Below are 15,152 nucleotides of genomic sequence, written 5' to 3' on the forward strand. Positions count from 1 at the left end.
TGACTTTGGGTGGAATGGTGCAATCTCATAGGTCACGTCGGTCACAGGGCGTAGTACACGGTAAGGACCCGTGTAGTGGGGCAGAAGTTTCTGACACAACCCCACACGACGGCACGGAAGCCAGAGCAACACCAGAGATCCGGGAGGATAGTGCACATCGCGGTGGTGAGCGTCGTAGCGGCGTTTTTGAGCTTCTTGAGAGACGGTGAGATTGTGACGAGCAATCTGGCGAGCAGCGTCGGCTCGGGCGATGGTATCGCGGGCATAGGTGGTGACGGGGCCAGCGGCGGGAAGCAAAGTGTCGAAGGGCAGTAAGGGGTCTCGTCCAAAGAGAAGATAGAATGGAGAGTACCCAGCAGTGTCATGACGCGAAGAGTTAAATGCAAAGGTGACAAATGGCAGACTAATATCCCAGTCGCGATGACTGTCGGATACGTACATTGCGAGCATGTCGGTGAGTGTGCGGTTAATACGCTCCGTAAGGCCGTTCGTCTGAGGGTGGTACGCAGTGGTGAACTTGTGCCGAACGGAGCAAGAACGAAGTATTTCCTCAACAACTCGGGAAAGGAAACAGCGGCCACGGTCGGTAAGTAGTTGACGGGGAGCACCATGGTGTAGTATGACGTCGTACAAAAGGAAGTCAGCAACGTCTGTGGTGCAGCTGGTTGGAATGGCGCGAGTGATCACGTACCGCGTGGCGTAATCGGTGGCCACAGCGATCCATTTGTTTCCTGATAAGGACTCGGGGAAGGGCCCTAGGAGGTCAAGGCCAACACGAGAAAATGGCTCAGTCGGGATAGCAATCGGCTGCAGGTGTCCAGGTGGCAGCACAGGGGGTTTCTTCCGGCGTTGACAGAGGTCGCAAGCGGCTACATAACGTTGGACAGAGCGGTAGAGTCCAGGCCAGAAGAAACGCCGGCGCACGCGATCGTATGTGCGTGAGAGGCCAAGATGACCAGCTGTAGGGGCGTCGTGCATTTGTTCTAGAACGGCAGAGCGTAGGTGTTGGGGAACGACGAGCAAGTGCTCAGCACCATCAGGTCGCATGTTGCGGCGGTATAGCGTATTCCCATGAAGGAAGAACAGGGCGAGGGAAGAGTCACGGCTGTGTGTGCGGAGGCGGTCGATAAGAGAACTGAGGGTTGGGTCCAAGCGCTGTTCGTCGGCTATGTGAGAAAAGTCCGATATAGAGAACACACAGGGGTCCGACTCGTGGTCAGTAGAGGAAGGGGGATCGACGGGATAACGGGACAGACAGTCTGCATCCTGGTGGAGCCGGCCTGATTTGTATACAACGGAAAAGGTATACTCCTGCAAGCGCAGTGCCCAGCGGCCGAGGCGGCCAGCAGGATCCTTGAGGGAAGAGAGCCAACATAGGGCGTGGTGATCGGTAATTACAGTGAATGGTCGGCCAAACAAGTAGGGTCTGAATTTTCCAACGGCCCAGACGAGAGCCAGGTACTCCCGTTCCGTAATCGAATAGTTCTGTTCCACTGATGACAGGAGACGACTGGCGTAGGCAATCACGCAGTGTTGGCCGCGTTGTCGCTGTGCAAGAATGGCACCAATCCCGTGGCCACTGGCGTCGGTGCGAAGTTCCGTCGGGGCAGACGGGTCGAAATGGGCCAACACAGGAGGATTGGTGAGAACAGCGATGAGGGTGGAGAATGCGTTAGCCTGCTCTGGTCCCCATGAGAAAGGAACGCCTTTCTTCAGGAGATTGGTGCGAGGACGAGCAACAGCGGCAAAGTTTGGAACGAACCGGCGAAAATAAGAGCACAGTCCTATAAAGCTGCGGACATCACGGGGTGAACGGGGAGATGGAAAAGCACTAACAGCACGAATTTTGTCAGGATCGGGTTGCACGCCGGTGGAATTCACCAAATGGCCAAGCACTTTAAGTTCGCGGCGACCAAAACTGCACTTCTTTGAGTTCAGTTGAAGTCCGGCACGGCGGAAAAGTGCCAAGATGGAAGAAAGGCGACGAAGATGGCTTTCGAACGAGGGCGAGAAGACAATGACGTCATCCAAGTAACATAGACAAGTCGTCCATTTGAAGCCGCGGAGTAAGGAGTCCATCATTCGTTCAAACGTAGCAGGGGCGTTGCAAAGTCCGAAAGGCATAACCTTAAATTGGTAAAGACCATCGGGTGTGACAAAAGCTGTCTTCTCGCGGTCTTGTTCGTCAACAGAAATCTGCCAGTAGCCGCTACGAAGGTCGATAGAGGAAAAGTAGCGGGCTCCATGTAAACAGTCCAAGGCATCGTCTATTCGCGGCAGCGGGTAAACATCTTTCCTTGTAATCGTGTTCAGATGTCGATAGTCGACGCAAAAGCGCCAACTGTTGTCTTTTTTTCTAACGAGCACGACAGGAGAAGCCCAGGGGCTGTTCGAAGGTTCGATGATATCGTTGGCCAACATCTTGTCGACCTCCTGCTGGATGACTTGGCGCTCAGAAATGGACACACGATAAGGCCTCCGATGTACAGGTTTTGAATCGCCGGTGTCAATGCGGTGAGTCACAACTGATGTTTGGCCCAGAGAACCGGCAGCAAAGTCAAAAATGTCGGAGAAGGATAACAAAAGGTTGTGCAGGTCCTGAGCGTGTTCGGGGCTGAGGTCAGAGGCAATCATTGCGGAAATAGGGTCGGTAATTGTGGTGGGGAGTACGGGTGTTGGAAGGACGCTTGAATGTGGGCCAGGAGTGAGTGCACAAATGGTGCAGTCTGTGAGAGGAGACAAGGTAGCAAGGGATATTCCTTCGGGGAGAACTTGGGGTGACAGACTGAAGTTCAGGATAGGAAGGTAGGTGTTGTTCTGTGTAACGCGTACGATGAGATGAGGAAGAACGACGTTGCGGTCAAGAAAGACCTCGGTGATAGGGCAAGCAACATAGCCACCGTCAGGCACAGGCGGGAAAGGTGACAGAGGTAGGTAAACAGCAGAGTCAGGGGGCAGGCGAGCGAACTCGGTGGAGCGAAGGCGGAATGTAGATGGAGGATGTTCTGAGCAGACAGGTAAGTCCAAACGAAGAAGGCCGCTGGAACAGTCGATAAGGGCAGAGTGGGCCGTTAAAAAGTCAAGGCCGAGGATCACATTGTGAGGGCACTGGTTGAGGACGGTGAACAAAACAGGGATGTGATGACCGGCAAGGGTGACTCGGGCAGTGCACAGCCCAGTGACGGCAGCAGTACTGCCATCGGCAACACGAACGGTGGGCGAAGCGGCGGGGGTCTGTACTTTCTTGAGGCGGCGGCAAAATGATGAGCTCATGATCGAGACTTGGGCACCAGTGTCAATGAGGGCAGAGACGGGAACACCATCCACGAGCAGGGAGAGGAGGTTACAGGGCGAAGAAATGGGCAGAGGATTTCCAGGTCGGGGTACCAATGCAGCGTCACCTCCGGGAGCTGCATCGGCTAGTTTCCCGTGAAGCGGCCGGCAGAGGACGGCGAGGAACTGCGGTTAGGAAGAGGTGAACGGGAACGGCGGGCTGGCGGCGAAGGAGAGCGACTGGACACAGGAGGAGGCGGAGTGTTATCGGTGCGGGGCGGCTCATAACGAGGCGTGAAACGGCGGTGACCGTAATCGGAGTAGCGGTCAACGTAAGGGAAACGTCGAGGTGGTGATGTCCAGCGGCTGCGGCAGTGGCGAGAGATGTGGCCAACACGTGAGCACGTGAAACAGATCGGCCTGTCGTCAGGGGTGCGCCACTCCTCAGGATTGCGGTATCGGTAGCGTGGCGTGTAGGTGTTGCGGGGCGCAGCGTGGGCGACCATGGGAGGGATGGGGGGATGGGAACTGGGGGGTTCCACGTTGTGGCTATAGGGGACGCCCAAGTTAGCAACCTCTTGACGAACGACGGCTTGAATGAGGGATATCGTCGCTAGGTTACTGTCCGAAGAGGGCGGGTTGGATGCAGCAGGAGCGAGCGCTTCCAGTTCACGACGCACGATGCGGGTCACATTTTCAGTGTTGGAAGGCTGCCTTAGGGTCGGCAGATCCTCGCACGTGGAGCTAGGGGCAGTGTTGGGGAGCCGATTGAAGCGATGTGCAATGCGTTTGTGTTTGGCCTGCTCGAAATGTCGACAAACTTGCAGAACGGAGTCAACCGTAGAGCAGTCCCGACAGAGTAGAAGATTGAAGGCATCGTCGGCTATGCCTTTGAGGATGTGCCCCACCTTATCAGGTTCTGTCATGTCTTTGTCGACTTTTCTGCAGAGGGCCAGAACGTCTTGTATATACGTAATATAAGGCTCGGTAGATGTCTGGGCACGTGTGGCGAGGTCCCTCTTGGCGGCGAGTTGACGGCCAACCGGTTTTCCGAACAGGTCACGGAGATTTTGTTTGCAAACATCCCAAGAGGGTATATCTGCTTCGTGTGTTTCGAACCACACGCGTGCCGTTCCGGTAAGGTAGAAGATGACATTGGCCAGCATCAGCGTGGCGTCCCACCTGTTGTGCTGGCTAACACGCTCATAAAGCGAAAGCCAGTCCTCGACGTCTACCTCATCTGTACCGCAGAATGTGCCAGGGTCACGGGGGTGGGCTACGACGACAGTTGGAGTTGCGGAGGTTGATGGAGCCGCGTCGGTTGTCATCGTAACGGTTCCGATGTGACGGCCACTGCGGAGATCCAGCGTCAGATTGTGTCGAACCCGCGACCTCCACCAAGATGTTACGGGGATGTACTTAATGTGACGGCACTGCGATGGGCTGAACTGGACGCAAGACTTCGGTAGCCGTGCAGAATCCGCTCTCTCAGCGTCGTTCTCTTTTTCAACGCTTCGTCGTGCCTGCGTTCCTTGATCGTCGTCTTTGTCAGTGAGCACATCACTTTGGTCTCGCGTTTCCCGGTAACAATATGGAAAAGCTGTCTATATATCTGCATAACCAATGCAAGATTGTGATTTTCCAAAGAACTGTAGCCATGCTTTAAATGCAGTGTTGTCAATATGGAAAGAGCCCCCTCTTTGGAATGGAGCAACTGATCCCCCATCAGTAGTTCCATTGCAGCCAATTTTCAAATATGGCGGGAAGAATATTGGAAGAAAACAAGACAAATTGGTCCAATGCATCCAGTTGTAAAAAATTGCATCACTGATACTGGGAAAAACAAGACAACTTGGTCCAACATGGGCAGCTTTAACAATGGCGGGTCCAATAGTGGAAGAACACACTACAAATTGGTCCAACGTAGCCAGGTTTCAGAAATGGTGCATCTGATATTGGAAGACCATTAGGTTAGATAGGTCCAACAAAATTTGTTATCAACCATGGCTCATCCAGTATTGGGAGAACAGAAGAAAATTAATCCAATATAGCCAGTTTTCAAAAACAGCGCGCCCATTAAAGGTGGGCCACTAGGTTAGAGTGGTCCAATCCAGGTAGTTTTCAGAAATGGCGCGCCCAATATTGGAGGGCCACTAGGTTATATTGGTCCATGCTAGCCAATTCTCAGAACTGGCACATGTAATATTGGAGAACCAATATGTTAGACTGGTCCCATGTAGTTGGTTTTCCAGAATGGCATGAACAATATTGGGAGAATGTAAGAGAAATTAGTCCAATGTTGGCCAATTTAACGGATGGCTTATTTAATATTAGAGAACCACTAGGTTGGATTGGTCCAACATAGCTAGTTCTTAAGACTGGTGTGCCCAATATTGGGTCATAACGAGCTATAGTGGGCCAATGTAGGGCACGTTAACGACTGGTGCGGCCAATATTGGTGTACCGCTATGACAGATTGGTCCAATGTAGGAGGCCGTCAGTAATGGTCTAACCAATATGGGCGAGCAGCCGGATATATTGGTCCAATGTAGCCATCGTTAGAGAATTGCTCCACCTACATCGGGAAACCATTGGTCAGCTTGGTCCATTGTTGGATGTGTTACTGATAGGCCTAGCCTATGTTGGGAGGACGCCGGGAATGCAGGGCCTTTGTTGGACCACTGATTGCCAGTGCACCTCTAATATTGGGCCGCTGTCTTGTGCTGCCTGGGTAAATGGAGAAGTGCCCTTATGGTGCTCACTATCGTCTTGGGATCTGAACGACTCGTCTGTTCGTAGAGTGCTGTCCATATCTTGAAATATCATTCGCCCAAGGTATTTTCCTCTAGCACAACATTTGTTACAGCCGTAGTAACCAGAAAAAGACTTCGTAGCTTTGACAAAAGTTTTGGCTGGCGCGTCAGACAGCACAGCTTTAATCATTACGCTGTAGTGCCTGTTACGGTAAGTGAATCCATCCTTGAGCAAGGGCATGGTTTCTCGAAGGAATGGCTCAAGATACTCATCTAAAGAATGTTGCTTAGATGTGCCGCGGTATATTCCTACAGAAAATACCCTAACTTTTTGTCGCCGGGATGATGAGCTTGGGCAAGGACTGGCCAAACTTGTTGGAGGCTACTCTTGAACAGAAGGAGGCCATCGATATTGAAGGACAGCTTCACCATCGATATTCTGCCATGCATCTAGTGCCCGAAGCAAACCACTCTGTAATCCAAAATGCACATATTCCCCGCCGTTCATTGAAACTATTGGAGCTTTATCTGGAGTTTGAAGCAACGTTTGATGGCTTCTTGGGAGCTCTGGGAAATAAGGCTTTAGGATCTCAAGCAGACTATCAAGAGCAGATTTTTTTATGTTGTTCCGAACTGCCCAAGCCTACAAGAAGTGCCTGATAGAATGCTCATTGGTAAATACTCAAGATTGGGAATGCTCATAACTGATGTTTTCCTGGTTGGGGCGGATGGCTGTATGCATAGGGTTCGTGCTTTCTTGGCAAGCAATAGAAACTTCAGCATCCTCGCTGACCACTGGTGAACTAGTACCCGCAGATGGCACGTAAACAGTCCTAGCAAAATACGTTTGTGTCTGTCCTGGAATTTTCTGCAACTTCCAAAGAGCACTGGCATGTAGTACTTTTTAGAAGCCTAAGCTCACGACGGCGTTTGAACTTCAGGAATTTCTCCATGGCACTTTACCTGGGTGTGTCTGGGGATGGGGACACTGCCATTCTGCAAACAAAGTAATTGCGGGTCAGTTTATGCAAGCATGCTACAGAAATCAACTCAGATACTTTGTTTTAATAAATTTTATGTAATATTAATCTGGAATAAGAAGTAGTTCAATCTGCACCCTTGTGCCCCAGTTTGGGTCAAATATACCAATTTTAATGAGGCGTCTACGAAGTCGCATTTTTGATTGACTATAGTAGTATGAGAGTTTAAGGAAGATATAGAGAAGGCATCAACCTTCATTATGGGCAAAAGGTATACAGAGTTTCCAAGCTATAGCTTTAGGCAATGATTAAAAAAATTGAACGTGTGAGGTGAGCTAAGAAAACCGCTTGCATACAACTGCCAGCCATCTTACGCACTAAAGACACTTTCTTGTTTTGGGATTAATGAATCAGTAATTAAGATAATTTTTTTTCTACATTACGAAGCATTGACTTCAGACAGTAAATGTTATTTTCAAAGTTGGAGAACACTTTCAGAATTCCTCACGTGTGCCTTTCTCCGAGCACCAAAGAAAACCCGCGAATTACAAAAAACAAAATTATATATATATATATATATATATAATCACGTGACTTGCGCATTCGCATGCGATGATTGTGCTACTCGTAATCGTGATTTGAGCGCACGAAATCAGCTGCAGCCGTTACTCGTCGGCACAGTTCCAGCGGTACGCAAATATGTTGGTGATGGTTGCAGCGAGCTGGCCGCGCTCGCTGCAGCTTGCACCGCCACGTGCGCAGACTGCCTGAAGCGAGCGAATTAAGAAACCACCGCAGACATATCGTCCTACCGCTGCAACGGGGTCGTGGAGCCAAGGCCGCAGCTGATTTCGTTCACTGAAATCCAGGCTGAGAGCAGCACTATGGTGGCGTGGTATATTTTATTTTTGTACTTCGCGGCCTTTCTTTAGAGCTTGCAAAAACAACACACGTATGTGATGCTGTCTTCATTGAAAATAAATGGAATGGCGGTTTTGGAAGGTGCTTTCCAACTCTGCAAACCACATTCATTATGTAAAGTGAACGTTGAGTAATTTAGAAAATAAATATCTTGATTATATTCATTAACTGTACAACAAAAACTTGACTGAGGCGGTCAGAACTTGTGGGAACTCTTGCAAGTGCATAGTTTACCTGGTTTACCAGAAATGTTTTATTTTTTAATCGTGGCTAAAATTACCTGGGACATCTTGTATACACCTGTCTTGCATACCTAACTTGAGAGCGAAAACCGTGCGACATTTAGTTCAAAGCGCAGCCTAGGCAATGTTCCACCTAATCTCTATGGAATCTGCTTATATTTCGCGGTCTAGATCTGAAAGTATATCTGAAATAAAATAAAGAAAATTGCAGTTGGGTTATAAAGTTCAACCTCAGAAAAAGCTTGCTCTACTGGTTGTACAACCAGCGGCAAAACAAGTCGATGCACGCGACAGCTAGGCGGCAAAGATCTAATGAAACTGCCCCAACGTGCCGTCTGACGTTGTACTTCTGGTGTCAAGACATAACAGTGCGCATGCGTGTCCTTTCGTTTTCTCGGCCTTCTCTTTTTCCTGACCTGCAGCATACGAGCTTATTACTAGCAGTGCTTTGTGCCAGGGGTCGATCGCGTTCTTTTTTCACTACATGCCGCGCGCGATGTTTAGCGGGGCACAGAGAGGGTGAAGCCTTCGCTGCTCGTTTGGCCCTGATAAGACAGCTAACATATTGTCTCGGTGACAAACAAGCGCTGCGCGCAGAATTTCTTCCCTTCGTTGCATTTAGTTATCCCCATTTACGAATTGCGAAATTTTGTTGAGTTCTTTGTTTTTACAGGCAGTAACAACGCCCACGATGGTTACAGAAAATAACAATGCCCCGTGCCAGAGGCGAGAAAGAATAGCATGCTCAAAAAACAAGCAGAGAAACATCGCAGCAATGCGCACTCTCTTATCAGGGCACGCTTCGCCATCCTGCGCCGAAATGCGTGCATGGCATAGTGAATAAAACAAAGCGTCAACGCTGTACGTAATCAGCTCGCGAAAACACACGGCTGCGAGCATGAAAAGGTGCGCATGCTCACTGCAGTATGTCTTGACACCAGAAGTGCAACGTCAGACGGCGCGGCGATACAGATATATTTGCCTCCTGTTGCGTGCCCAGACTTATTTTATCGCCGGTTGTACAGCCTCGTCCACTTCTAGCTAGAACACGGTCACTGCTTTCAAGGTGTCATTGCATCCGACCCGGCCACGCAGTAATCTAAAGTGGCTGGCCATGTGTAGCAGCACATCCGTGTCTCTGTGTGCTTGCATCGCTTTGCATCGATATCTGCCTGCGTCAGATACAATGTTGCTTTAAAAGCAGTGACCGTGTTCTAGCTAGAAGTGGACGACCCTGTACATGCAAAGTATTCGAGCTAATGTGAGCAGAGAGCTTAAATTTGGAAAGGATGCGGAAGTGAAATTGAGACCGCATTATTAGAACGAATTTTATACCCAGTATAAGTATTTTTGTATACGCTGGCGTAACTAATTACCAGAAACATTTATATTTCAACAAGCTAAATGATACCAGAGAATTCTTATCAGTCAAGCAGCAACGAAAAATATCTTTCAAGGTCTAGCTGCCAGCAGGAAAGCGTATGTGATGCGCAAGCCTCCCAGCAGGGCTGAAAGTGAACTGTGCCGGTAGAATCGAACCCGTGAAAAAGACAGAAAAACTGTTCTCACGTACGGCACCTGAAATGTATAATCAGAGACCAAGGCCGGGAGAATTTCAGCCGATAATCATGGCTTACGGTAGAATATGCACGCTCCGAACTTTTTATATGGTACGAAAATGAATTCCACATGTTCGAGTTAGATGCGAGTCAATGTTAATATGCAGCTTGGATGCTTGAGCAATCACGGTAGGGAAATGACGCTTAGCACTGCAAACACCTATGGTAATATCCTCGCGCTGTAAGCACTGCGCTACAAAATAACTGGCGCACCTTTTGCTCTGTGTCGCATGCCTGTATTTTTTTAGGCGCGAACATTTCGTGCAAAAAAAAAGGGGGGGGGAGGGTTCTAAGCTTCCCAGATTCTCCAGTATACTCGCGGCACGTAGTTAAAACTGTCAGACATTCAATGGGCTGCTTTTTTTTTTTTAGTTCCTTTAGGGCAAGCCTGGAATTGTGATAATATACTTCATACATAACTATCTAAGCTTCCGATGCGCTCCTCAATTTTGCTTCTGAAGTCCATCTTGCGCTGAGAACAAATGTCCCATTTCCATAAAAAAAACGAATGTGGCAAGTTTCTTTGAAAATTAATAGCAAAATCATGCTGGTGGAAGATTTGCAGATGTATTGAGTGCTATTGGGTGCTAACAATACGCGAAAAAAAAAAGAACGCGTTAAAATATTTTTTCGCAGAAATTGTCTAAAACGTCTGCTTAATAACACATTCAAAGCGATTTCGAGCTAAGCAACCAAAGAATACGGGGGGATGAAACGCGCTCACTTCTTTTCAACACGCCTCAAACCGTTACATTCAAAAACACCCTAATCGTGAAAAGAAGTTTATGGAGACTTACCTACTCGTGGCCGCTTCCTGGCCTCGAGACCGTCGACACATGAGTATGGTCTCAATAGAGTACGAGGATCGAACTGATCACAAGTGACGGGCAAAACGAGCGCGAAAACGGCGATACACGCTCTCTCACTAGTGTTTCGTTTCGGGCGCCGCTAAACACATGGAAAGAAAGAAAGAAAGAAAGAAAGACCTCATTCAAGGCCGGATAAGGAAGCCATGGCTCAGCAATGCGACGCAAGTGCAAAGGCGGGCGATACGGGAGAAGCGGTGGGGAAGATGAGCTTGAAGAAAACATCTCGAGCTAGTTGGTTCATCACAGAGCAAAACAGCGCAAACTTCACAATGGACAGAGAAGGGCAGACGAGACACAGGCGCTGACTAACAACTGAAGGTTTATTGTTCTGACACCTCGGTATATATACAGCAAGCATCAAAAACAAGAACAACAAAGCCTGATAGACACTCATCTTAGCCAGACATCAAGCAGGAGCACCAAGATCATCCAACACCCGATAGGAAAAGCAACTCCTTATCTAGAAGGGTTATGGAGGGAATGCTTACACAGCTGTCTTTTAGGTTTGCAATTTTTTCGGCCTCGATTATTTCTCGCGTGGTCTTGTCACCGCACCTGCGCAGCACGCTCGTGTTACGCAAATCAGGTGTGCATTTATAATCTCGGCAGTGCACACCCAGATGGCCCGAGATCCGCTCTGTCACATTGTAGTTGTGCTCCAATAATCTTTTATTAAGACATCTGCCGGTTTGGCCTTCGTACGCATGGCCACAAGACAAAGGGATCGAATAAACGATGCCTTCCGCACACGAGACAAATCGGTCGCGATGGTTTGTGGTGCAGCCGATGTGTTTTCTACCCATCCCATTCACTCGCTTGCAAAGACTTGACAAGCGGTCCGGAGCCGAAAAAACAACATCTACTCCAACCCTTCTTCCTATCTTTCTCAAGTTATGTGAAATCCCGTGCACGTAGGGAATGACTGCAATCTTCTTATCCCTGTCTCTACTGACTGTTTCTTTAGTTTCCGCTACTGAGGATAATAGCGCCGGTGGATAACCAGCCTGAACTAGTCGGCGCGTCTGGTTTAAAAAGCTGTCGACGATTATCGTGTTCCTAGAGTGCGAACAGGACGCCCTCTTGTCCGAAGCTGCCAATGTTCGTAGTTTTTCAAGCATTCTGAGCCCTTTAATTGTCACGCACGAACTGCCTACTAATGGGTTCATACGGTTTTTAGAACTAGGACTATATTTCAACCCCAATCATGTGTGCTGGGCCTTTGAGCCTCACGCCAACAAACCCCTTCTGCCATTTACTTCAGCGCACTCGAAGTTGGTTAAGCGCAGCATCATCAATTCTTGCTTCTACAATTCAGTCATGAAATCGTGCAACCACAAGCTGGAAGATAGCTTTTTAAACCAGACGCGCCGACTAGTTCAGGCTGGTTATCCACCGGCGCTATTATCCTCAGTAGCGGAGGCTATGTTAAAAACTAAAGAAACAGTCAGTAGAGACAGGGATAAGAAGATTGCAGTCATTCCCTATGCGCACGGGATTTCACATAACTTGAGAAAGATAGGAAGAAGGGTTGGAGTAGATGTTTTTTCGGCTCCGGACCGCTTGTCAAGTCTTTGCAAGCGAGTGAATGGGATGGGTAGAAAACACATCGGCTGCACCACAAACCATCGCGACCGATTTGTCTCGTGTGCGGAAGGCATCGTTTATTCGATCCCTTTGTCTTGTGGCCATGCGTACGTAGGCCAAACCGGCAGATGTCTTAATAAAAGATTATTGGAGCACAACTACAATGTGACAGAGCGGATCTCGGGCCATCTGGGTGTGCACTGCCGAGATTGTAAATGCACACCTGATTTGCGTAACACGAGCGTGCTGCGCAGGTGCGGTGACAAGACCACGCGAGAAATAATCGAGGCCGAAAAAATTGCAAACCTAAAAGACAGCTGTGTAAGCATTCCCTCCATAACCCTTCTAGATAAGGAGTTGCTTTTCTTATCGGGTGTTGGATGATCTTGGTGCTCCTGCTTGATGTCTGGCTGAGATGAGTGTCTATCAGGCTTTGTTGTTCTTGTTTTTGATGCTTGCTGTATATATACCGAGGTGTCAGAACAATAAACCTTCAGTTGTTAGTCAGCGCCTCCCACGAAACACAAAAGGGGCTAATTGACATCTAGTAAATGTCTAAGCCAAGAAATGGGCACTTCTAAAAGAAGTTCCAGTTGAGACGTTCTTTAGACCCCAAGGCTACAAGCCTTCCTGTAGCTCCGGAATAGCTGTGCTAACGCTACGCTAGTAGAAGTCTGGAGAACTTCTCACCTAGAAACTTTCTATACCTGTTTTAGACATTGCTTCTAGCTCTAGCTATACTATAGCTGTGCTAGTAGACGTCTTTAAATAATCTTGCAAATTTTATTGGTGCGTCTATACCATCTATCGATATTGTGCCATCTCCTGCTGTGCCTGTCCGCTGCTCAAGATTCAAACCTTTAGCAATTCACCCATATTTTTCCAATTTTTGTAGCTTAAGTACTTTAAATTAAATTGAGAAAAAACTTGTTCGTCAAGCAATGCGCTGTACATGTGACTTCACATGAGGAACTGAGGGCTACAATTCTACACTCAATGTGAACACACATGCTAGTGCACCAAGAACACATGCTTCTTCAATCTGCATAACTTTTTTTATTGTACTGAATGTACAAAAAGCAACTGTCAAATCAATTAACACTATATAGACACTTGCAGCACCTGAGCATCTTCTGCAGAAGCAAAAAAGCCAAATGACCTGCACAGGCACAAAAAAGAAACTTCAGGTCATAGGCATCTCTGCACAGTGCGCTGGCTTACCGGAGTAAAATCAATCAGACCCGTCCACTGAGGAGGTCCTGCATGAAAACAAAACTCCCGCAACTTGCAGAGATACACAACTATGAAGTGAGCTGAAGGTAGTGGTAGCTAAGCTTACCGTAAACATTAGTAACTGCCTTTCCTGGTGGTCCTGGAAACAAAATTTTAATTGACCTGCAGATTGAAAATATCAAAATAAGTTGAGGCGATTGGCATCAGTTTAAAATACACCGACGGTAAAACACAGCGACCCACCGTCAACTCAGTAAAGCCGAAAGCCACTCCACACGATGGGTCCTGCATGAAAAGAAAATAATTTTTGCAGCTTGTACCACGAAGTGTGGAGTCTAAGCTGTGTGCGACGACTTACCACGTCTTCCAGAGTGCTTTGAAAACAAATTTCAATCAACCTGCACAAACAAAACAACCTTTAAGAGAGCCGAGGCCAACGACGCCTAATCAAAATGCACGGGCTTACCATAAATGCAAACAGAACCATCCACACAGGGGGTCCTGCAAGAAGAAAAAAAATTTCACAGCTTGCAACGATACACAAAATTATGAAGTAAGCTGCAAGTATTGGCATTTGAGATAAGTGCACTGACTTACCATAAACATTACGAGCTCCTTTCCCTGGCGGCGTTGGAGACAAAAATATTAATTGACCTGCACAGGTACAAAATACTGAGTTCAGGTGACTGGCATCAATTTAAAACGCACCGACCTACCATCAACTCAGTAAATCCAAAAAAGCTATTCCACACAATTGGTCCTGCATGGAAAGAAAACATTTTTGGCTACTTGCATCATGAAGTGTGCAGTCTAAGCTGTGTGCGATGACTTACCACGTCTTCCAGAGTGCTTTGAAAACAAATTTCAATCAACCTGCACAAACAAAACAAACCTTAAGAGAGCCGAGGCCACAGACGCCTAATCAAAATGCACGGGCTTACCATAAATGCGAACAGAACCATCCACACAGGGGGTCCTGCAAGAAAAAAAAAATTCCACGGCTTGCAAAGATATACAAAATTATGAAGTGAGCTGCAAGTAGTGGCATTTGAGCTAAGTGCACTGACTTACCATAAACATTAAGAGCTGTCTTCCCTGACGGCGTTGGAGACAAAAATATTATTTGACCTGCACAGATACAAAATAATGAGTTCAGGTGACTGGTATCAATTTAAAACGCACCGGCCTACCATCAACTCAGTAAATCCAAAAAAGCTATTCCACACAATTGGTCCTGCATGGAAAGAAGACATTTTTGGCAACTTGCATCATGAAGTGTGCAGTCTAAGCTGTGTGCGACGACTTACCACGTCTTCCAGAGTGCTTTGAAAACAAATTTCAATCAACCTGCACAAACAAAACAAACTTTAAGAGAGCCGAGGCCACAGACGCCTAATCAAAATGCACGGGCTTACCATAAATGCAAACAGAACCATCCACACAGGCGGTCCTGCAAGAAAAAAAAAAATTCCACGGCTTGCAAAGATACACAAAATTATGAAGTGAGCTGCAAGTAGTGGCATTTGAACTAAGTGCACTGGCTTACCATAAACATTAAGAGCTGCCTTCCCTGGCGGCGTTGGAGACAAAAATATTATTTGACCTGCACAGATACAAAATAATGAGTTCAGGTGACTGGTATCAATTTAAAACGCACCGACCTACCATCAACTCAGTA

At 47.8% G+C, this 15,152-nt stretch overlaps 1 long non-coding RNA gene across 1 annotated transcript; it reads right to left on the bottom strand.

Annotated features, from left to right (window-relative positions):
• Positions 1–13,356: 13,356 nt before the first annotated feature.
• On the bottom strand, positions 13,357–13,972 carry LOC146187019 (uncharacterized). Its single transcript, XR_014708205.1, has 6 exons — positions 13,941–13,972; positions 13,833–13,872; positions 13,718–13,759; positions 13,581–13,636; positions 13,463–13,500; positions 13,357–13,400 (listed from the first exon to the last, which is right to left on the bottom strand). It is a non-coding gene; the product is annotated as an uncharacterized LOC146187019 (long non-coding RNA).
• Between the last annotated feature and the right edge of the window lie 1,180 nt (positions 13,973–15,152).

This window comes from Amblyomma maculatum, chromosome 6 (genome assembly GCF_055883805.1).
Source record: "Amblyomma maculatum isolate TAMU_Amacu chromosome 6, ASM5588380v1, whole genome shotgun sequence".
In the NCBI taxonomy this organism is placed as follows: domain Eukaryota; kingdom Metazoa; phylum Arthropoda; class Arachnida; order Ixodida; family Ixodidae; genus Amblyomma; species Amblyomma maculatum.